Source organism: Myotis yumanensis, unplaced genomic scaffold (genome assembly GCF_028538775.1).
Source record: "Myotis yumanensis isolate MYYU_CA2020_CCGP unplaced genomic scaffold, mMyoYum1.0.hap1 SCAF_6, whole genome shotgun sequence".
Lineage (NCBI taxonomy): Eukaryota > Metazoa > Chordata > Mammalia > Chiroptera > Vespertilionidae > Myotis > Myotis yumanensis.
The window spans coordinates 25,377,965-25,401,980 of NW_027223757.1; the positions used below are offsets into that span (position 1 = coordinate 25,377,965).

Sequence of the window (24,016 nt, forward strand, 5' to 3'; positions counted from 1 at the left end):
TATCCATAGGTGTATAAACTAATTGAGGAGAACAATATACTAGCAATATCCATTTCTTTTTTTCAATTTTTTATTAATTGATTTTAGTGAGAGAGAGAGAGAGGGGAAGGGAGATATATCTATATGTCTATATCCATATCTAGAGAAACAAATGCATTTCTAATAAAATTATACTTTCTTTGCTAACTACATTAACATTTCTAATAAGTAATTATTAATATTTTTGGATCAGTCGTGAGCATCAGGAATGATAGCTGAAACCAGAAGAAAATTGAACACTTTTGGCTTTATGGAAATTTTTTAAAAATCACTCTATACATATTTTTTTGTTATAGAGAAATATAACGGGAAGATAAATGAAAGTCTCTTAAGCATTAAAACATAATCTTGAGAAAACATTCTGTGGGGAAGAGGAATGGAAATACAAGTTCGAGGAGAAAAGAGAACAATGCAGCTTTTTTGCTGTTTGTTCATGTATTTTTGGAGAGTTTGTTCATGTATTTTTTGATGGATAAAGATGGTTTTCAAATGGGTGTGGTATTTAGATTTCATTACATTAAATAAGTGCTTTGATGTAATTAAAATTTTTAATAATTCCAATATGCCAGAATTACAGCCTTTGCAATTAATTAAAATTATAATTAAAATTTTAAATGGTAATTTAAAATGTGTGAAAACCAAAATGTTAACATTTTCTTAAAGGCTACAAGAGCAAAAATGTTTCATGACACTGCTCTGTAGCTTGTTTCCCAGTCCAAAGAGTTGTCGAACCTACAGCGATTCTTCTGGTCCATTGGGTAGGACTGTTCATCAGGAGACAACTGGCATTTTCCAACTCTTGGTGTATGTGTGTGACCAGATGAGTTGGATAAAAAAACAGTCTTAATGGGCCTACGGACGTATGTTTGGTCCCCTATTTAGACATTTAGCTTTACTTTAGTCCATAGTCTTACAATATACTCCAAAGCTTGCTAGCTGTCTCATACAACCCATAGGAGGGAGGCAGAAAATTGGTTGGAAGGATGCAGATGAGAAACTGTAGATGAAAATATACAGGTGTCTTTCCATATCTTCACCATTAGCAGAAATTTAATTCAGAGTTTTTATTCTATGATAAAGAGCTGGTGATGTCATCCTTGTATACAAAGGCCTGTGTATTATTGTATTCCAGGTGTGCAATGAGCTCTGTCGAGCATTCGTATAAGAGCATGGAGCCATATGAACGAGTGAGCAGATGTGAGGCTGCACTCAGAGACTTTGTGTTGTGAGGGAAGAGAATGAAACATATATAGCTGGAAAACACTGTTATAAGGTTACAGGTGTAAGTTTATTGTAGAATTTTATCCATTTAAGGAGGTCTCAGTTGGACTGACTTGAAATAGTTGGGAGCCCTTTAAATCCTCATTTAGTTATTGAATCAATAACTTTATTATTTCACTTTATTATCAGGATAGTGACACAGGAAATATACTGTAATGGGCTTTTCTCCTTCTGTTGTAAATCTGTCCTTTGATTCCTCTTCCCGGTGCTTTTAAGCCCAGAGAGTGCTTACTCTGTCCAGTCATTATGTTGTTGTTTTTTAAAATTGAATTTATTGGGCAGTTATTATGTTTAACACACCATCTTCTTACTATTTGAGCACCTGCTCAAAAAATCTAGTCACTGTAAATATTTGTCTGCTCAAGAAGAATTATTTGGATATATCAATTATTAAAAAAATTTCTTCAATTATATTTAGTATATGAGAAAGAAACCAAATTCATAGACTATTTCTTGTGTTCTCCGGATTTTATATTCAGGTTGTTTCTATTTCTGTTGCGTAATCATCTAGAAGTGATTATTTACAGATTTTGTTGTTACAGGTTTTGGAAAGGGCTATAGGAAATAATTCAGATCACAAATACTTTTGCTGTGCAGTTTTTCTTATCGTTTTTTTTTTTTTGCCATTGATTACTTTTCATGTTAAATTAACATTCTGATAAATAATTACTGAGACTGTTTTGATCAGTTGTGTCCAAGGAGAATGTGGAGTAGCCTTTAGCAATGGCGATGTTAAGATCCATGTTAGAAATCAAGGGGTCCTGAAGGTCTAGTTTCTCTTTTTCTTCTCCCTACTGCTGTGGACCACAAAGAGTATTCCTCTCACCCTTTAACATAGTGTAAGTGACAATGCTATACTATTTCCTAACTTACATAGGAAGTTAGGAAACAGTATAGCTGCTTCTGTGTGCTATCTGCCAGCCTGTAAGCCAGCCCTAATGGTTTTCATGTTCTATTCCCTTTGATAAGGAAGACCTACAATTAGTTCTCAATTATAAAGCTTCTCCTTGTTAGCAGCCCCTGACCTAGAAGCACTTTTAAATGATGCAGTCAATTAAAGATGCACATAACCCACCCAAGCTAGAATGTAGGGGATATTGGGCTTGAGTGATAGTTTGTGAGGTGAGCAAGGTGATTAGTGTTCAAAAACCAGCCACTTATCCTTCCTTTATGACAAGTAGTTGGTGTCTTTATTTTATAGCACTTGGATGGCTGTAAGTGGAAGTGTTAGTGAGAAGGAAACATAACTCCATTTGGAAAAAGTATAGCAATCCAATCATGAGTTTCCTTTCTTAGGACTCTTCCTTCCTCTTGAATGGAATAAAGGTAGGAATTCTGATGTGCTGGTTATTTTGTACATGGTTTTCATAATTAAACTGTGCCTTGAAGGCAATATAGGCCTGGGTTTTCTGCTTTCATTGCAAACTAGGCCTCTGAGATTTTGTTTGTATTGATGGGTTATAAAAATGGATTCCAGGAGATGGATAGAGACCTGAGCACATTGATTCATGCTGTAAATGGCTCAATGTGGTGTTGGTATCTCTTCTTCACCATGTAGGACTTTTCTCCTGGGAAAGGCATGGCGCAAAGACTAGCATCATATTTAGTTGCTTTGGATGTCTTTGTTTATTCAGTATTTTATATTTTTATTTTACTGCATACTTATGTGTAGTTGAACTGTCTATCAGTTAGTAGCATGATGTAACTACACAACACCTGCTGTGATTATCTTTTTCAAGTTAAGGCCAATAAATTTGACGTAAGAGATCTCCCTTGACCTCTTTACCTATTCTAAAGTGCACTCCTCTGTTGATATGATGCGTCTTAGCATGTGCAATAGCCTGAATATTCACATTTTCCCAACTAGGACACATGAGAACATGAGCTTCCATTTTTTAAACCTTTACTATGTGCCAGGGACTCTATTAGATGCTGTACATCAGCGGTTCTCAACCTGTGGGTCGCAACTCCTTTGGCGGTCGAACGACCCTTTCACAGAGGTCGCCTAAGACCATCCTGCATATCAGATATTTACATTACGATTCATAACAGTAGCAACATTACAGTTATGAAGTAGCAATGAAAATAATTTTATGGTTGGGTCACAACATGAGGAACTGTATTTAAAGGGCCAGAAGGTTGAGAACCACTGCTATACATGCTAGTCTCCATCCTGACAGCACTTCTGTGAGGCTGGGAAACACTGAGGCTCGGAGAGACCCCTCAAGCCAACCTCTGGGATAGAGTCAGAACTGTGGACTCCAAAGTCCCCTTCTTAACCCATAAAGGAGTATCACCTTTCCCAATACAAATTTAACACAGAAGTTTATTTTTTCTTACTTGTAATTTATGTGCAAAACCAAGATAATATAAAGCTAAATTTCATGCAGTAAGCTATTTGATGAAAGCACCATTATTAAAAAGAATTCTTGAGAAATCTGCTATGTTTAGCCACTGCTGATTCACAAGTGCAACTTACTAATGTGAGAATGTGGATAAGATCACCTTGTGTTGGAATAACTTTAAATGCAATATCCAGGGAACCAGAGCTTTTAAAACGTGTGTCTTGTATTCAGATTTAGGGGAGAGCCATGAGTTAGTAGAGCTATCGAGATTAGTGTGCACACATGACTTTGCCAAGACATGACCTAAATGGACTTTTCCTGTCTGTGCAGCAGAAGGAGACCTTAAGATAAAAGAGACACTAGCCTAGAATTGATGTGAATACCCAGTGGGGAAGCCTGAGCAATTACGTAATTAAATAACTAACTCTTTCCTCTCTAAGCTTATGACTGAGGGAAAAGGCTAAGGAACAGCTAACATTAGGGAGGGTTAAGATGAGCAAACCGGCAGAATTATCAAGAGATTTTGTGCAGGCCTCATTTTTAGGCCTAAACTGTAGGAATGCATCTAGAATAGATCATATTCTGAGTAGGAGCAAACCTGCTCTAATTCTTAATTTAATGAAGTCCAAAGAGAACTGTTGTATTTCAAAGATTTTTTATCACCTCCCCCCCACTCCTCCCCTGAAACTAACTTCCCCATATGCTTGCTTTATTTTGTAAACACCATTTTGTTTTTCTGTATTTACCAGCTGGGAGGAAAATCCTTTAAAGACAAAAGGGGTTTTGTATGCTAATTTCAGGGACCGTTGGTAGAGAAGAAACCAAGAAAATGTTCAGCTGTGCATGGGTTGTGGCTGAAAGGGCCGAGAGAGGGGGCTGGACAGAGAGTCACCCCCCAAGATTGAGCTGTGGGAGGGCTGCTCTGTGATCCCACAGGATCTTAACTCCAACTCTGAACTAAGCCTGGATATGGAAAACAGAGCCAGTGACATGACATTGCTGAAAAGGGGGAGGTAGGCACTCATGCATTTCAGAGATAGTAAAAATATAGATGTAATTTAGAGCCAATAGGGTATTTGATTATGAAAGAAAATGATTGTTAGTTTAAGGTGTGTGTGCCCAAGCATACAGTACAGTGGACGCCTTTATAAATATTTGTTCGTGATGATTGCCTTGAATGTCAGCCTCTTGAATACTCAGTCTTGAATGTCGGCATCTCCATTGGAGACGTCTGCAGGGGGACCTGGGCTCTCATGGAGGAGGCAGTGGCAAGTGGGGACACAAGTGAGGTCCTGGATTTGGAGTTGGAGTTGGAATTGGAGCCAAGCAAGCAGCATTCTTTGTACTGGGCACACAGTGGGGAACAAGACACAAACTCCCCTTCAAGAGCTACCATTTGCTGGGGGAAGTAAACAGATAATTGAAATGCACTAAGTTTTGTTTCTCCCATGTATGAACGTTGGGCTCTGAGCTACTCATTTTGCTTGTCAGCTTCTATAAATGGAGGTGAGCACTGGTGAGGTGCCTCTGTTTCCCCAATGTGATCATTGATGGACCAGAAGATGCAGAGGAGATAGATCTAGAGCAGTGGTTCTCAATCTGTGGGTCGCCAACCTATGGGTCGAGACCCCTTTGGGGGTCAAACGACCCTTTCACAGGAGTCGCCTAAGACCATCGGAAAAACACATATATAATTACATATTGTTTTTGTGATTAATCACTATGCTTTAATTATGTTCAATTTGTAACAATGAAAATACATCCTACATATCAGATATTTACATTATGATTCATAACAGTAGCAAAATTACAGTTATGAAGTAGCAACGAAAATAATTTTATTTTGTGGGGGTCACTACAACATGAGGAACTGTATTAAAGGGTTGCGGCATTAGGAAGGTTGAGAACCACTGACTTAGCATAATACCCTCAAGCCTCATCCATGTTATCATAAATGGCAAGATCTCCATATATATATAATGTGATATTGTGATTTATAGTAAGAAATATATATATTTGGTCTTTGTTCCCATTGCTGACACAGAGCCCCTGAAACTTTAGGAATTTTCTAAGTGATGAGAGCTGAGAAGGTGTCTTGTATTATATTAATGATGTGACACCTGGAAAGCTGATTGGATAGGGGCTGAGTCAGTGGAGCCAATCCTGTGATTAGAGCACTAGGACCCCTGACCTGGGGAGGAAGAGGTGTTGGCGTTGTAGCCAATGATTTAATCAGTCTACCTGTGTAATGAAGCCTCCATTAACCCGAAAGAACAGAGTTTGGGGAGTTCCTGGGTTGGTAAACTTGTGCAGTGCTGGGAGAGTGGCCGGCTGGAGAGGGCATGGACGTTTCATGCCACCTTCCCACAGGTCTTGCCCTGTGCTTCTCGTCCACCTGGCTGTTCCCAAGTTACATCCTTTTGTAATAAACCAGTAATCTAGTAAGTAAAGCATTTTTCTGAGTTCTGTGAGCCACTATAGCAAATTAACCTAAGGAGGGGGGTCATTGGAACCTCCACTCCGTATGTAGCCAATAGGCTAAGCAAGTGATCGATAGGTAACCTGGGCTTGAAAGTCTAGTCTGAAATGGTGGTCAGGGACAGTCTTCTGGAACCGAGCCCTTAACCTGTGCAATCTGATGCTACCTCCAGGGAGATGGCGTTTGAACTGAATTGTAGGGCACTGAGCTGGTGTTGGGGAACTGCTGGTTGGTAGTGGGGAGCCCATACCCCACTTTGGAATCGGGTGCACAATCCCTTTAATCACGCATTTTCTTTACCTATCTTGTATTGGTCACTTTAATGCAGCAGTTCTCAGACATTTGGCTCTCAAGGCCTTTTACACTTTTAAAAATTACTAAGGATTTCAGAGAGCTTTACATTGTTTAAATTATAGTTACCATATTAGATGTTAAAATAGAAAATACTAATAGTTATTAATTTATTAAAACCAATAAGCTTATTGCATGTTCATATAAATGACTTTTTAATGAAAAGTAACTACTTTCAAAACAAAAAGACTTAGAATTTTACTGTGTTTTTTTTTTGTTGTTTGTTTTTTCAAATCTCTATGATGTGGCTTAATAGGAAACAGCTGGGTTCTCAGCTCTGCTTCCCCATCAGTCCCCTACAGTCTGCTGCTTTGGTTGAAGTAGGTAGAGAACATCCAGCCTCGATAGATTCAGTGGTTTAAAAGGGGAAGGGGACTTTAATTGCCTTTTGAAATAATTGTGGGTATTCTTTTTTAATAAACTCCACTGTCTGCTCCTGAGAGATTGAGAATGAAAATAGTTTTGACTTCATGGGTCTCAGGTATTTAGGTTATACTTTGAGAACCATTTCTTCACCATTTAAATGCCAGAATCTCAACTCTTTCTTAAGAGTCAGCAGGTCTTCCTCTAACCTGATAACAGGAGCCGCCCTCAGCCCTGCCTTCTCCGGGCCTTGCCTTGGGCTCCCAAACCTTAAGACCCACATAGTAGTCAGGCTGCTGTGCTGAGATGGAGGTGGCTCTCCGTTCTCCCGGTTGCAGGCCTGTGGAACTGGGTCATGTTATGCTTCAACCACCCCCTCACTATGGAAATAGCCCTATAATAGTCCTGCAAATAATGTACTTCTTACTGGGGTCCTATGAACATTACCTAGATACCACATAATGGGGATGGTACTTTGCAGAACGTGCAACAAATCATAAGAGAAATGTCACTGATCACATAGCTCATAGTGTTCTGGTACTTTGCATTGTGATTGAAGGTTGTTTTTTACCCCTCTCAGTGTTGAGTTTCAGAGTGTGAGTTTACATAGGAGAAAGGTTCTGAGAACTAAGGAGCAGAGAAGAATCTGGATTTAAGAGTGTTATTTGTGATTCCTAGGAATACAAAGAGGCCTGATTGGTCCTTGGGAATCAAACAAATGAGCCTGAGCAGCAGGATCTGGAATACTTCAAGGTGGCAGTTCTAAAGGTTCTTTAAATAAATGCTGGCATCTGAAAGGAGGGAACCGAAATTGAATGCCGCTCTGTCAGGGGATTCTTCCATTTTCTCTAGCTGGCCTCTTTTTAACACTTTTGTTTTGTCGTTAACCAGAGTGCAGGGGTTTTCCTTGAGTTTAGGAGGTAATTGTTGGTATTTGTAAATGTTTTGGACCTTTGATCATTTTTGTCTAGAACAGAAACCTTTGGGTTTCTGCTCAACATCCAACCACCCATAACCATAACAGGACCTATTGGGTATCAGCATCTGCCTTTATTATCAACCCAGAGCTTCAGGGGGCGCTGCCCCATTGTGGGTGTGGCTGTGTGGCCTGGGATTATCCTGCATCAGGTGTATGTTTCTGAATGGGATGTGAGAGGGATGCTTTCTCAGTTTGTGCAGGGGAAGTTCTCCTTCCTTTGAAACTTAACACATTCAAATAATGGTTAGAGGGGCAATAACTATTTTGTAGCTGCGAGGGGAGCCAGCCAGGGAGTAGTGCTGACACCAGTAATGTTGGGTCAGCAGAAAGATGGAAAGGACCTGGGTTCTTGGCCTAAACCTGGAGCCAGCCTGCCTCCGTGTTTAAGCCTCTTAGGGGAGTTGGGTTTCCTGTCACTTGCAGCTGAAAGCACCCTCACTGATGTGCTCTCCCGAAAGGAATCCACGTGAGTCCTCAGGGTCTTGGGGAGGGAGGGTAGCCCAGGTGAATGTGGCAGCCAAACAAACCTGAAGATTCATTGATGGGGTCCTATGCCTCTTGTCTGGCTGTCGTTTGGCCCTTTCATTGTCTTTGTTTCTTCTGCAGGATAAGGACAAGGGAATTCTGCATTAAGTATTTGGTAACTCTCAGTGAAATAAGAAGAGAGGAGAGCTGAGACATCTGTGGCATTCACAAGGTGTGGGCTCCTGGAAATGGGGCTTTGGCATTCCCTCCCACACCCTGGGCACACAGGCGCATGTTGTGGCCTTGTCCTGCTGCCATAAATAACTGTTTGACTTATGTGTTTAACCCCACCTGCAACTCTAAACTCGATCGTCCGTATGCCCAGGGCCTCTGGTGTAATACGCCTGATCCTTAGTGGTGAGGGCTACCAAATATAGAGCATTGATCTGTGCCAGGAATTTTACTAATGACTTCATCCATAGTCTTATTAAATTTTACAATAAGTGCAATAGGGTACTAACATAATTTATATTTTAATGATAAGAAAACTGAGGCCGGAGTAATAAAAATCATTTGCTTAAAGTTACACGGCTAATCTATGATAGAATTTCAAACACAGATCTGAGTTGAAAATTGTTTTTGACGAATATATTCTGTGTCTTTAATGCATATTTGCTGAATACCCACCTGTCTTTTACATGTGTTAGAATGGGAATTATTGTTGTCTCTATTCCTTCATTTCAGCTTTCACCTTTGGGAAATGTATTGGGGCAGAAGACACATATGTCATTACTTGAATGTTGGTTCTTTTCTAGAAATAAGATTTAACCGGGTGAATAGGTTATGAATGCATCCAGCTGTAAGTTACAGAGAGCCTAATAGTGGTTTAAACAAGATAAGGCTTAATGTTCTCATTAGTAGGCAGTCAGGAGGTAGGCACTGGTATGTCCAGGATTCTGTTAGCCTTCCATTATTTTTGACTCTTCCTACCACATAATGGCTGTTTCAGCTCCAGTCATCACATCCTCATTCAAGACAGGAGGCAGAAAGACAAAAGGCAGAAGGGCAGTGCCCCCTAAACAAATCTGGTCCCTTTTATCAGGAAAGCAAATGTTTTTTGAGAGCCACAAGAGAGGCTGGAAAAGCAGGAAACAGGATTGTCGGGAAAGACTTAGACCAATCTTGATCTATCCCTTGAGGCTGCCCACACTATTGTGAATGTTCTCCCACGTCCCATGTGGTTCGGGGTTCAGGATCTGGAAGAGGGGCTGCATGCAAATGAAAGAGATAAGACAAGAAATAATTTGGAAATATTGAGGGCCAGGCGGGCAAGCCCAACTCAAGGGGAAGGACTTCCACTGGTGCCCAAGTCTCGCCAACCTTTTATTCAACTTTGGATACACATCTAGCTCTTAGGCAGGTAATTGCAATAACAGACAGACTATCTTAAAGGTCAGTAAATATTAGAAGGATTTACTCTGAGACTATTTGATCAGGAAATAGCTTGAGCCCCCATTGTCTGGGCTAGACAATCGGTGCTTAACTCTGGCCCTTGCATGGGTTCAAGGTTCACCAGCATTCCGGGATCCTTGTTTGCACTTCTCTGCTAGTGAAGACAATGGGCGGCTTCCTGCACACTATCAGCTAAAACAAAGCTGGAACCTAGTTGCTACTAAGAAGGCTGCTAAGACTGCTAGCCACCCATTTCAAAGTAGAGGCTGTTAGAATTTGAAGAGGTGCTAGAGAGACCCCCCCCCCCCCCCCCCCCCCCCATCCTGCAGGGAAGACAGCTGAGACTTCTGGAGACCACAAGCGTCTGAGCCAGGACAAGAGAAGAGGCTCATCCCCTCAGACTCTACTGCTCTTCTCACTGCACATCCCTCATATTTCTATAAACTGCTTGCTTTCGAAGCTCTTTAATATGCCTACTCAGTCTATCCTGCCCATCCTTTCAAGTATCTAGGGAAAATAGAAGCTTCCTAGTATCTTGTGAGTAGAAACTACACTCCAGAGAGTGCTAAGTAACTTACATGCCCAGGGTTGCACCCTTTATTTGTTGGCCAAGACAAAACCACAGACCTCTAAGTTGGACCAGAGGTCTCTTAATAGACCCAGTGCCGTCTGTGACACCGTGATCTTCCCTTATTGCTGTCACACTTATCCAGAGTGGGCGTCTCCATGCTCAGGCGCCCTGAGCTTTCAGTTGGGCAGGCCCAGCCGCCTTGGCACCCAGCAAGGGTGGCTCTGGATTTCCAGGGATGGCTGCCTGCATTGGGATGTTGGGTCCCTCTGTGTCTCCAGAGAGAGAGAGGACAGAAACCTAATGTGGCTGTGAATAGTGGGGATGAGTAAGCCCCCATAAACTTGAGTACATTCATTTCCCATGTTGCTTTGACCAAGTCTCTGTCATTCAGCCTCAGTGTTCCTGGACATCTTGATCCCGCACAGTGTGTTCCTGCCTTCCCAGGCTGGAACTGAGAGTGCTCGGTGCTTTCTCACACATTGGGAAAAACACCCGGATGTGACTAGGGTGTCGCGTCACCCTGGAAACAAGGCATCTGTGTAGCTGAAAGAGTGTTTAGGTGACAGTCAATACTCCATTTTCTGCAGTATAAGAATCTCTCCATGGATGTTAGGATAGAAAAAGAGTGGGTTTTCCTTTTTTTTTACCCTGTAGAGGGAGAGACAGTTTTCTTTATCTCCAGAAGTATCTATGTAATGGGGTTTTACTGATAAAGATAATTATAGCAGAATTACAATGACAGTGTTTCAATTGCTTGAATACTTGATACCTTTATTGACAAATTTCCCTTTCTTCCAAGTGAACATTTTCATCAGCCTCCAGGATCTTAGCTTGTCGTCACTGATTTTTGTGGGCAACCACACATGTACTTTTGCAAACTCCTGAAGTCTCTGGATTCAGGCCATTTACAACCAAGCCTGTTGCAAAATGGCTGTGTTGCATTTACTCTTTCATAAACACACACACACACACACACACACACAAACACTAGTGGCCCAGTGCACAAATTTGTGCACATTGAAAGGAAATTAATTAGAAGAAATATTTTAATATCGCTATTTGCCCTTTCTCTATAATAGAAGTGCCAACCAAATTCACGATCGACAATGACAGATTGAAACACACGCATGTGATTGGCGCCAGAGAGAGCTTTATATATATAGATAAACTTGCTTAATTAGACCTGCTTTCTGATTTAGCTAACCTTTTTCCAGCCCAGTGAAGCACCCCAACTTCTCTTTCAGGTAATTGTCAGTAACACAGCAGTAAATATCAACATGAAGCAGATTATTATTGTAGATTAGGCAGGGAGAACAAAGGGTAAAATATTTAACTGCAGCAGTGTTTGAATTATGTTCTGCGCAGTGAGAAAACCAGAAGTCATTTTCAAAGTCTACAATTTCTTACTTCTTTTCAGTTGGGTCAAGTTTCTAAGTTTTCTAAATCTCCATTTTCTGGCTAATGAAAATAGGATTCCACCAAGTCTCCTATCTACCTACTCCAGGACTTCTGTGAGGATCAAATGAGATAAGGCCTGAAAATGTTTCACAGACATTTGATTAAAGTGTAAAATGTTTCCACCTGGCTATAGAGCAAATCGTGTTCCTGGGCTGAAGAAACTGTAAGGAGGCTAGTCGCTAGGGAGAGGAAGCCCGGTGTTGCTACGTGAATTCATTACCTGGTGCCCACAGCAACCGTTTCTGGGCTGGGCTGTGGGCCTCATTTTGCACAATGGGATCTCGGCAGCGTTGGCTGCCATTTGGTGGGGTGTTGTTCCGGAGTGGTGGCAGTGCCTGTGTCCCACTTGGGGGAAGCCAAGTGTTGCTTTGTGGACGCCATGTCCGTGGTGCTGTTTTTCTGTAAATGGCCAGTGCGTATCACAACAACTCCTGCGTTGAGTGTCTGCCCCCTGGTGGACAGTGCATGTCATAGCGACTGGTCGGGTGGTTGGACACTTAGCATATTAGCCATATATTAGAAGGGAGAGAGAGGTAGAAACATCAGTCATGAGAGAGAATCATTGATTGGCTGCCTCCTGCAGGTCCCACACTAGGGATCAAGCCTGCAACCTGGGCATGTGCCTTGACCTGGAATTGAACCATGACTTCCTGGTTCATAGGTCATTGCTCAACCACTGAGCATGCTGGCCGGGTACATTTGCTTTTTGTAGTCTCGGATGGATATGAATGCAGAGAATAATAACATTGGGCTGATTTATGATAACACCCATGAGACGGAGGATCTGCCCTTCTGGTCAAATCTCTCAGGCCTTTGCTGTCCCATTTCATGCCCTGACTGGATTGTTGTCAGGCAGCTTTTACTGTCTGAATTTTACCATCTTTTAGTCTTTAATCATTCCCACGAAGTGTCTAAGAGAATAGTCCTCAACTGTTTTTTTCTCTTTGGTGCATAAAAAACACTGGGCATATTGTTTTCCAGTCCATGTTTCATTTAGGAGTGTCATGTGGTTTTATGTATGGATTTGATATTACCTCCAGTGGAATAAAGCAGCCTGTTGCTGATGTATTGTGACAAGTACAACTGCCTTCAGGGTGGCTGGGTTCTGAGGCAGTTTAAAACAGGCTGAAGGGTAACTAGTGCTCAGTCACAAATCCAACCTTCCAAACTCAACTTCTCCTGAGAAACAGTCTTCTCTTCACACCAGATAGTACCAGACCTGAGGCGATTGAGTAGCAGATTAATGTAGATCTTATTCATCTGACTCTTCAGGCTGGCAGAGAGAAATTCAGATTCTGTAATATGTTTAAAGCAGACAGCACATAAGGAACGAAGCAACCTTTTTGGCTTTCACCCAAGGCGTGTTTTTAAAATGTGCTTCAAGTGCAGAATCTATTGGGATACTCAGTCATTGAAACACCACAAATGTATTTCTGCTGGGAAAAGTTGCTGTTTATGGGGAAATAAAATTTTACATCATTGTTGTCTATCTGATGCATACTGCCAAAATGAATTGCTTAAGGGGAGTGATCTCTATACATGGATGCCTGAAAGTGATTTTCGATGCCCTTGGAGAAAGAATTGCTGAGTTCTTGACAGAGGACAGAGGACGGATACTGAAACTTGACTATAAACAGGGTTCTTCTCTCCCTCAGCCTTATTGAGTTATAATTGACAAAGAAAATTATACATATTTAAGGTGTACAGTGTGATGATTTGATATATGTATACATTGTAAAATGATTTCCACCAGTAACTTAACACATCCATTACCTCACATAGATTTTTTTCATGTGTGGTGAGAACACTTAAGATCTATTCCCTTAGCAAATTTTAAGTATACAATACAGTATTATTAACTGTAGTCATCATGCTATAAAATGCATTCCCATGACTTGTTCTGATAATTGAAAGGTTGTACTAAGAGTTACCGGCCTCTGGCAACCATTATTCTACTCTCTCTTTCTATGTTTTTTACTTTTTTAGATTCCACATATGAGTGAGATTATGCAGTATTTGTCTTTCTGCCTTTGGCTTATTTCATTTAGCATAATGTTTTCTGGGTTCCTCGATGTTGTTGCAAGTGATGGCTGAATAATATTGCATTGTAAATCTACCTATCAACTAGATAGGGAGATAGATAGATAGATAGATAGATATCACATTTTCTTTGCCCATTCATCTTTTAATGGGCACTTAGTTTATTTCCATAACTTGGCTATTGTAAATAATGCTGTGATAAACATGGGAATATAGATATTTTTTTGAGATACTGATTTCGTTTCTTTTGTGTATATACCCAGAAATGGGATTGCTATATTTAATTATTTGAGGAACCTCTATACTGTTTTTCATAATGACTATGCCAATTTACATTCCCACCAACAGTGCACAAGGGTTCCCTCTTCTCTACATCCTTGCCAAAACTTTTCTCATCTACACTAATAAAAGACAAACATGCAAATTGACCATACCTTCACTATGCCTTAAGCCACGCCCACCAGCCAATCAGAGCAACTATATGCAAATTAACCCAACCAAGATGGCGGCCGGCAGCCACAGAGCTGGAGCAAGCAGGAGGCTTGGTTGCCCCAATGATGGAGGAAGCCAAGCTTCCCGTCTGCCGCGGCTGGTTCTGAGCTCCACTCAAAGCAACAAAGTTTCAATTATAGAAGATAAATAAACCCCAGATACCTGCTTTCAGCCTGCCGTGGCCACGGAGCTGGAGCAAGCAGGAGGCTTGATTGCCCCTGGCGATGGAGGAAACCAAGCTTCCCTCCCATCCGCCCTGGCCAGCTCTGAGCTCCTCTCAATGCTACAAAGTTTCAATTATAGAAGGTAAATAAATCCCAGAATAAAAAGAAAAAAAGGAGAGGCTGGGAGCTTCCGTCGCCGGGGGGGCTTGGCCAACCTGAAAACAGCCCTCAGCCTCTCACCCAGACTGGCCAGGCACCCCAGTGGGGACCCCCACCCTAAAGGGGGTGTGGCTAGCCTGAAAACAGCCATCAGCCCCTCACCCAGGCTGGCCAAACCTCCATGGGATGAGGGTCCCCACTGCGGGGGGCTTGACCAGCCTGCAAACAGCCATCAGCCCCTCACCCAGGCTGGCCAGGCACCCCAGCGGGACCCCCACCGTGATCTGGGACACCCTTCAGGGCAAACCAGCCAGCCCCCACCCATGCGCCAGGCCTCTATCCTATATAATAAAAGGGTAATGTGCAAACTGACCCTAACAGCAGAACGACTGGGAATGACTGGTCACTATGACACACACTGACCACCAGGGGGCAGATGCTCAATGCAGGAGCTGCCCCATGGTGGTCAGTGCGCTCCCACAGTACAGTGGTGGTGGTGGGAGCCTCTTCTGCCTCAGCAGCGCTAAGGATGTCCGACTGCAGCTTAGGCCTGCTCCCCTCTGGCAAGTGGACATCCCCCGAGGGCTCCCGGGCTGCCAGAGGGATGTCAGATTGCTAGCTTAGGCCCAATCTCCCGGGGAGCAGGCCTAAGCCAGCAGGTGGTCATCCCCTGAGGGGTCCCACACTGCGAGAGGGCACAGGCCGGGCTGAGGGACCCCCCCCCCCCCCTGCCCCGAGTGCACAAATTTTTGTGCACCGGGCCTCTAGTGTTTTGATAATAGCCACCCAAACAGATGTGAGGTGATATCTCGTTGTAGTTTTTATTTGCATTTTCACAATGATTAGTGATGTTGAACACCTTTTTTGAATGTACCCATTGGCCATTTGGATATATTTTTTTGAAAAATATTCAGGGCCTTTGCCCATTTTTTATTAGATTATTTGTGTGTTTTTTGCTATGGAGTTTTATGAGTTTCTTATTTACAGTGTGTCCCCCAAAAATGTATGCATACTTTAACAGCTGGTAGCTAGTTTTGAAAATGAAATGTATTTTTAATAAACACTGCCTTTATAATTATTCAAAGTGTTTGTATACATTTTTGGGGGAGGCACCCTATATTTTGTATATTAACCTCTATCAGACGTAAGGTTTGAAAATAATTTCTCCCATTCAGTAGGTTGCTTTTTCATTTTGTTGATTATTCTGTTGTGCCAGCCTTTTTAGTTTGATACAGTCCCAGCTTGTTTATTTTTGCTTTTGTTGCCTGTGCTTTGTTGTCATATTTAAAAAATCATCATAAGGCCAATGTCAGGGAGCTTTCCCTATGCTTTCTTCTAGGAGTTTTGTAGTGTCAGGTCTTACATTTAAGTCTTTAATCCATCTCAGGTTAATTTTTGTGAGTGCTGAAAGATAGAGATCTGAAAAGTATAATTTGGCCTATGATATAAAATACAAGTTTTAAAAATTATTCAGAAAATAAGAGAAAAATAAGAAAATACACAAACGGTAACCCTCTGAGAAACAAAGTAATGTTTTACATTGTGAAGTGAGTACGTTCTTTCTGTAGAAAATTAAAAAGCCTAGAAAATATAATTGTTGACAATGCCATGTTACTTGAACTATGTGGTTGGTGTCATTACATCCCTACTTTGTAGATGAGGAGATTGAGACCGAAAGAGGGTAAGGCCCAGCACTAACTCAGAAATGTCTGAACTCTATCTCCTAAAGTTGGCTGTGAAAGTCAGATCACCTGGAGATAATAAATCTTAATATTTGGTTTCTTTTCTTCTGAGTGTATGCAATGAAAATTAGGTCACATAGTATTAACATTTTGTAACTTGTTAATTTCACTTACTATGATATAATTTTTTTTTCATTAAGAGTTTTTAAAAAACATTTTAAGGGCCATTAAAATCTCATCAAATTAATGTACCATAAGAAAAAGAAACGAATGTTAACATCTTCCTCATTAACAGTTATGATTCTACCAAAGTTGGTCAGAAATTGGCATAAAATTCTGGAGATCTCCCCTTTGAAGGTGTGGTCTTGGTTTTTAAGTTTAGTAAGCCATTGGAATACTAGTAGGGTAGTTTGCTTGTTTAGTAGAGGATTTCACAAGGACATTCATTATCAGTTGATAGTGAACCAAGGAGGGTTAATAAATTTTCCTCCACAGTTATTTACCAATATTCCTAATCATCTGCATAACCAACCACTGTATCCTGTGTTATGGGGGTGGGGAGGCTCCAATCCTACCAGGAGGGGTTCTAAAAATGCTAGTAGGGTCAAGCAGAAGCATGAAGGGGGGTGGTGTTTGTAAAGATGGATGATGTGTAAGTAGAGAGGACATGAGCATGTGTCTGATGAATGATTGTTAGCCTTGAACAGTACAGTTTATCTCAGCACTGAGGATTAGGCTTTAAGGGGGACCTGTCCATGTATTCAGACTAGCCTGATGCTTAGCTTTTATATCTTGGGCTAAATTTGATAATTTAATGCTTGATGTTTTATTGCTGTAAATAAAAAGTCAATAAAAGAGAGAAGGATACAGACTCTTATATTTTCTGGGATCTATGGACCTGCACATTTTATATCTGAGTTTGCTGTTCAGACAGAAGCAAATTTATTCTGAGAGAAGTGGGGGTTATTCTACTGGCTTTCACGTGCTGCATTGTTTTGGAGGAGAACATAAGACAGATGGAAGTTTAGAATTTTTTTATTACTTTGGTTAATTTTCCTGGATACCTTCCCCTTCCCCTTTTAGCTTCTTGTGATGAAGGGGTCCATCTTTAATTTTTTTCAAAGATAAATAAGTTCTGGGGATGTACAACCTAGTGACTATGCTTAATATTATATTGTATGCTTGAAAGTTACTAAGAGAGTTGATCTTAAAAATTCTCATCACAAGAAAAAATATTATAACTGTGAGATGATAGATATTGACTAAGCTTATTGTACTCATTTTGCAATATTGCATATATGAAATCATCACGTTGTACACTTTGAACTTATACAGTGCTATATGTCAATTATAACTCAGTAAATCTGGAAAAAAGTTTTCAAAATGAGTAAAAATTTACTCTTCTTTATAAATTGTTTTCTTGACTAATAGTATTTTGCACTTTTTAATATTGTAAGAATATTAGGTGAAATCTTTAAAATAGAAAAACCATTCCCCTGTGATAATGTAACAAAATATTTTTGTATTTGTTACTTTTTATTTTTCGCACCTTATTTTCAAATAGAAAAGAACATCTAGATAGTATTTAAAATTTTTCAAGATGATTGGTAAACTTACTTGCCAGTAGTTGTCCATTTGTTACAAAAAAAAAATCTATTAGAATAGTGAGGTTCATAATGTAATTGAAGGTTGGTTTTCTTTATGGAAAAGAACAGCAGGTATTATAGCTATAAGGAATACACCGATTGTCAATGTAAGTACCAGCAAGAAATGGAAGAAAATGAGTTTCATATTAAATATTTTGTCTGTAGGCGTGGAAATTCACTCACCTTTTTGAGCTGAGCAGAAGGAAACACAATTGATGACTATTTTTGTGAGGAGCCAATGGCTTTGTAGCTTTAAAATATATTTTCTTCAGATTATGCTGATATTCTCTAGAGTTATTATATAAAAATTTATACAAATAGGAAGTATAAAAAAGAAGAGCTCTGTCATGCCATTGTCTGCAAATACCCATCATCAACATTCAACCCAGCTCTTTCTTAAATCGTGCCCTAATTGATTTTCATTGCTGTATGTCCCTTTGTACTGTTTGGACTTTTTATGTATATACATGCATTTTATAATAAAATAATAGATAATAAAAGTTTATATCTTGAGGGAAAATATGAGCATAACTGCATTATATTATTTAGGATTCTTTTTAATAGATTGAATCATATAAAATTGCTGATAGGCAACCCTTTTCAATCTACAAATATGGCAATTTCATTCGCTCAACTTAATAATTGCAATAGGCTTGCTAAGAAATCTTGAAGGCCTGAAGGAGAATAGGGATATTATATTCACAGCTGTATCTCTAGGGTCTAAAACAGTTCCTGAAGGATGACTCTAATCTTTGTTATGAAATAGAAAAGACTTGACACTGATAAAAATATTTTTATGAAAATAGAAATGAAATGGAAATATTTTAACTGTACTGCAGAGAAAATCAACTAAGGAACCAATTCAGTTCCAATCATCTCAATGGAATGGCTCTGGGAAAGCTTAGTCAATGAAAATCCATCAGTGTTCATACAAACTGTTTAAAGCTTCAGTATTCAGAAGCATGCATAACATCAGCAGTGTCACAACAAGGGGGCAAAAACCTCCTGTATTCAAACTAGGAACAGTGGTGACTACCAGGAACAGTGATGGCTGTAGCTTGAGCCCAGCAGCTGTCTCCAGAGCCACATTTTTCCCACCTGCTAAACTGCCTATAGGTCCCCAGCTGCATACCAGCTGTCAAATGTAATGCATTGCTTCATGAAGGACCACTCAAAATAAGATCATTTACATGACTTGTTTGATGCCTGTCCCCAATCTTTTTACCTGGTGGACATTTGGATTGCTGTTTTATTTATTTATTTTTAAAATTTATTTTTCAATTACAGTCAACATACAATATTTTAGTAGTTTCAGGTGTACGACATAGTGATTAGACATTTATATACCCATCTGGCATAATTACATAGTTACTACAATATTATTGACTCTATTCACTATGCTGCACTTCACTTGGGATTGCTGTTTTTTAAAGCAGTGTGCCATAGGCCTGGAGACAGCAGGTAGGGGGGAGCTGTCTGATGGTAATAGATATTGTGGTAGAGGCCTAAGATCATGGGTTTTGAAGACAGGTGGTCTAAGTTTAAATCACAGCTCTGTCATTTACAAACATGTGACCTTGGACAGGCAATCTCTTTGCTTTGTTAACAAATCTCTACTAAGTATGGATGTGTGTACATACCATATGGACATGGTACTTTGCACATAGAAGCCACTGGTTTTCAACCAGAGCCATGATTATGATGTAAAGGAATCCAGTTACTGAATAAATGGCTTAGATTATAGAATCCTAGAATTGTAGAGTGGAAGCAGATCTTAGAAATCTAAGGTGCCTTTGTGCTCCTTCCTATGAGGTGCGTCAAAGGGGAATCAGCCTAACATTCAGGAATGCATTTGGTTTTACTTGAGGTTCATGCTTGTGCACATATTGAATAGGTAATTTTTGATAAATCCTAACTTTTCCCCTGTTCATCTATTTTAATTTCCCTTTGTCCATTGTTATCTTCCAGCCCAATAAAGCTGGTCTGTGAACCGTGATAATGCAGTTAAGGAAATCGGCTCCATCTCCTTGACATGACCAGACACCGAGTCTCAGGATGATGTCTCCCTCGTGCATATGCAGCCCTGCTAATTATTCTGCTTTAAGACATAACGGCATGTCAGGACACGAAACCTGGGGCCACTGCCTTTATTTAATTAGGCACGAGTGGATTTGCACATGCCTGTGCATAAGAAACAGTCGCTTAATGTAACTGAATATTGGTTTTTGGTATTCCCTGTTCCCAATGAGGCAGCATCTAGAAAGATCAAAAAATGGTTTATTCTAATACAGTATGTGCAAAGGGCACTGAGTGTGTACCACGTTGCATCTTCATTATACATTTCATTCTAAGACCCAGTTACCAGGCCCTGCTATTCTTTTCTATTAAAATCACCTTCAAGAAAGTAGGCAGCAGGATTTTTATGGTGTCACAGAGCCTGCAGCAAGATCAGTTGTGCCCCGTGAGCTTCACTCCTTTCCTGTCAGAGTCGGGATCTGAGGCGTGTGATGCTGATCTGGGACTGCTGGGCCTGAGGGGATGAGAGGCCTTGGATCCTGAGGAGAGTGAGCATCCCTCTCACCTCCTACACCACATATGCACTCACACAAAGCTACTGCCCAGCCTACCAGACCCCCAAGCTCAGGGAACAGGGCCGCCTTTTCTGAGGCAGACACTGAAGATTCTGCCACCTTGGGCAGGGGCCTATGCCCTGAGAGCAGGGATCGATGTGGAGTTGGGAGTTGGGGGTGGGAGGGTAGGAAGATGTGAATCCCCTGAAATTATTTCCTAGGAAAATGGTCTTTTGCCAGATTTTTGTGTGTTTATGGTCCAAAAAAGTTTAAGAAACAGGTATGTTCTAGCTTTGCTCTGATCTTTTGAGACCAAAGAGTGTTGGAAGGAATTTGGTCTTGGGTGTCAGATGGATTTGGGTTTGAATTGTTTCCAATGGATTTTAGCTGTGTGGCCTTAACATGACCAGAGAGGCTGTGAAACCTTTCTGACCCCCATTTTCTGAACTGTAAAACAAGGTTCAGAATGCCTATAGCATTATGCTAAGCAAAATAAGCCGGTCGGAGAAAGATAAACATCACATTATCTCACTCATGTGTGGAATATAATAAACAACATAAACAGATGAACAAAAATAGAGCCAGGGTCATAGAAGCATCAAACAGACTGTCCAATCTAAGAGGGAAGGCAGGGGAGGCGGGGGTGGGTGGGGCGGTAAGAGATCAACCAAAGGACTTGTATGCATGCATATGAGTATAATCAATGGACACAGACAGTAGCAGGTGAGGGCATGTGCTGGGCTGGGGAGAGGAAATGGGGGAAAAAGACTTATGTAATACTTTAAACAATAAAGAAATTAAATTTAAAAAGATTATAGTGACAGGTAGACTAAGTAGAGAAATGATAAATGTTAATTTTCTTTTTTCTCTCTTTCATCTCATGAATAAAATGAAAGAAACTATCTGTTCTGCCTTATTCCTTGCCAGATCTTCCTGAGCACCCATCATGCTTTGCACACAGTAGGCACTCAAGTGTTGGTTGAATGGCTGGTTGGGTGGGTGGAGCAAGTGCCTTGGTTTAGTGCCCAGATGAAATCTCTCAGCCTGCTTCCTCAAAGCACCTGTTTTCTAAGAGAGATCTTGGTGCTATGATTGGTTTTGCTAAGACAACGCTCCCAGGACAGTTAGCCCCATGTCCTTTGCACAATCTTTCTTAATATTATGGCAAGAGTAGATCTGCTTCTTCTGTGCTGAAAGTTATCATCTCTGCTGAACTTTTGTCTGTATCAGGGCTGAGCAAGGCCACATGTTAAGGCCACAAATCTGGTCTGTTGTCTATTCTTATAAATAAAATTTTGTTGAAACACAGCCACGTTCATTGATTTATGCATCAGCTATGATTGCTTTTGTATTGTGGCAGAGTAGTGTAGTTAGGACAGAAACCATATGGACTGCAAAGCCTAAAATAGTTATTATCTGCCTCTTTCTGGGAAAAGTTTGCCAACCCTGGATATATATTATCTGTACTCCTTACCATACCTCTGCAGGATTGGTCTTAAGATGCCCTTTTTATGTATTGAAAAGCTAAGACCAACAGAGTTTAACATTGTGACTGGGATTACACAATTTATATACATGATTAGGGTTTGACTCCAGGTCTGTGTGATTCCACAGCCCCACTAAACACTGCTACCTTTTAACTCAGCCAAAACCTAGCTGAACCAGTTACATCTTCCAGTCCTGCCCAGTGACCGTGACTGGCATGGGGAGCAATTCGGTGATGCCCCCTGGAATCATGGTGCAACCTGGCGGTCCTGGCGATTGTCCACAACCTGGCTCAGGTCTGCAGTGTAAATCATGTGGATGGGTAAATAAGTAGGTGAGAGAGTGGATGAGGATTTCAAGGACTAATCCTGCAGATGGCAGAGCAACACGGGTCAGCACCTGTTTATATGCAGACATCATGCTGCTTCCCGAGGGTCAGCAGGGTCAGCATTCCCAGGAGTGTCCTTGTTGCTGCCGGGTGTGGCTTCTACTCTTGTTTGGTGCCCTTGGTGAGAAATAGGTAATATCTGTGCATTTTCAGCACATAGCTACCCAGCATAGACTTTCCTGCTCCCTATGAGACTGTGAGAGCTTTGGACCTGCACGCTTGCTCGCTGGCACTGTGCCCTCATTGGCAGGTCTGACTCTAAATTTGAGATGAAAGTTATTTCACAGTGAATTAATCCTGATGGAAATTTTACTGTTTCAAGGGGTTACAGACGAAGTTCTGTAGTTCTTCTGTTAGTATTCCATCTGCGCATCATTTCTTCTACTCACTCGACTTCACCCTTCCAATTAATTTTTCCAAGCTTATAAACTGCTTGTGATCAAATAAAAGAAACAAAATTGGAAAAATAAGCTATTCTGCTTTAACTGACTACATAGCAGTGTTACAAGCTGACGATAACAATAACAGAGACAAAATTTTAGCCACCCAACTGGAAATAACACAGTTGGGTAATTTATCCATCTGTCAAAGCATGTATCTAATCAGTGGTCACATAAAAATGGGTATTGTAACATCCAGTTAGTGAGGGGAGAGGGGAGAAGGATTAGGAGGGTGAATACTCTTCATGATGGAGCCTGTTTTTGTTCCGTCTTTGTGACCAGCAGTAGGGAGCGCCTGTGACGCTCACTTCATGTGTCATGGAGCTGCCGACGGAGGATTCCGTGGAAAAGCAGCAGAGCTGCAGAGTGGACAGGAAGGAATCAGAGCTATAATTAACTTCTGTCTCATTGTGTTCAGCAACAGTGGCCCTTATTTCTCCAAAGACGAAATCCTGCGGTCTTACCCTGTGGCGGTCACACTGTAAAGTCAATGACCCTTTCAGTCTATGGTGAAAATAGAAAGCGTAATAATGGGCCTGCTCTGGTTTAAGTGGGGATAGAAGAACCTGGTAGAATTAAGTCATGTTTCATTTGTTGTGCCAGTGTAACTCTATGGGGAAATAGCGGGTTGATTAAAATTCTTGGTCTGTTGTTTAATTATTTAGAATGATTGCTTCCAGCAGATGTGTTTCTCTTTGTAGTCCTTTTGGTTTGTTACTGGCATGTTTTAGTGTCCAGTTACTTATTCTTTTTAATCCTCCCCCGAGGATATGTTTTTATTGCTTTTAGAGAGAGGGGAAGGAGAGAGAAAAAGAAACATCTATGTGAGAGAGAAGCATCGATTGGTTGACTTCCTTACGTGCCCTGACTGGGGATCGAACCAGCAACCTAGGAATGTGCCCTGACTGGGAATCTAACCCACAAACTTTTTGGTATTCGGGACAATGCTCCAACCAACTGAGGCACCCAGCCAGGGCCAGTTATCTTTTTTTAAGCTTTAAAATATCCAAGTAGCTCTTCATGTATTTTATTTGTTTCTTCCATGACACTAGGTACTTCTCATTGATCAAGGCTACTGATGATTAATTTGTATTTCTGTCTTAGAAATGTGTTTATTAAGAACCCATCAGAAAATTCATATATACCCCTTACCGGAGACTAAAGAGA

At 40.8% G+C, this 24,016-nt stretch overlaps 1 protein-coding gene across 2 annotated transcripts in view; it reads left to right on the forward strand.

Moving 5' to 3' along the window:
* ARFGEF3 (ARFGEF family member 3) overlaps positions 1 to 24,016 on the forward strand; it is a 128,570-nt gene that overhangs the window by 7,904 nt on the left and 96,650 nt on the right. The gene's annotated exons all lie outside the window — the stretch shown is intronic.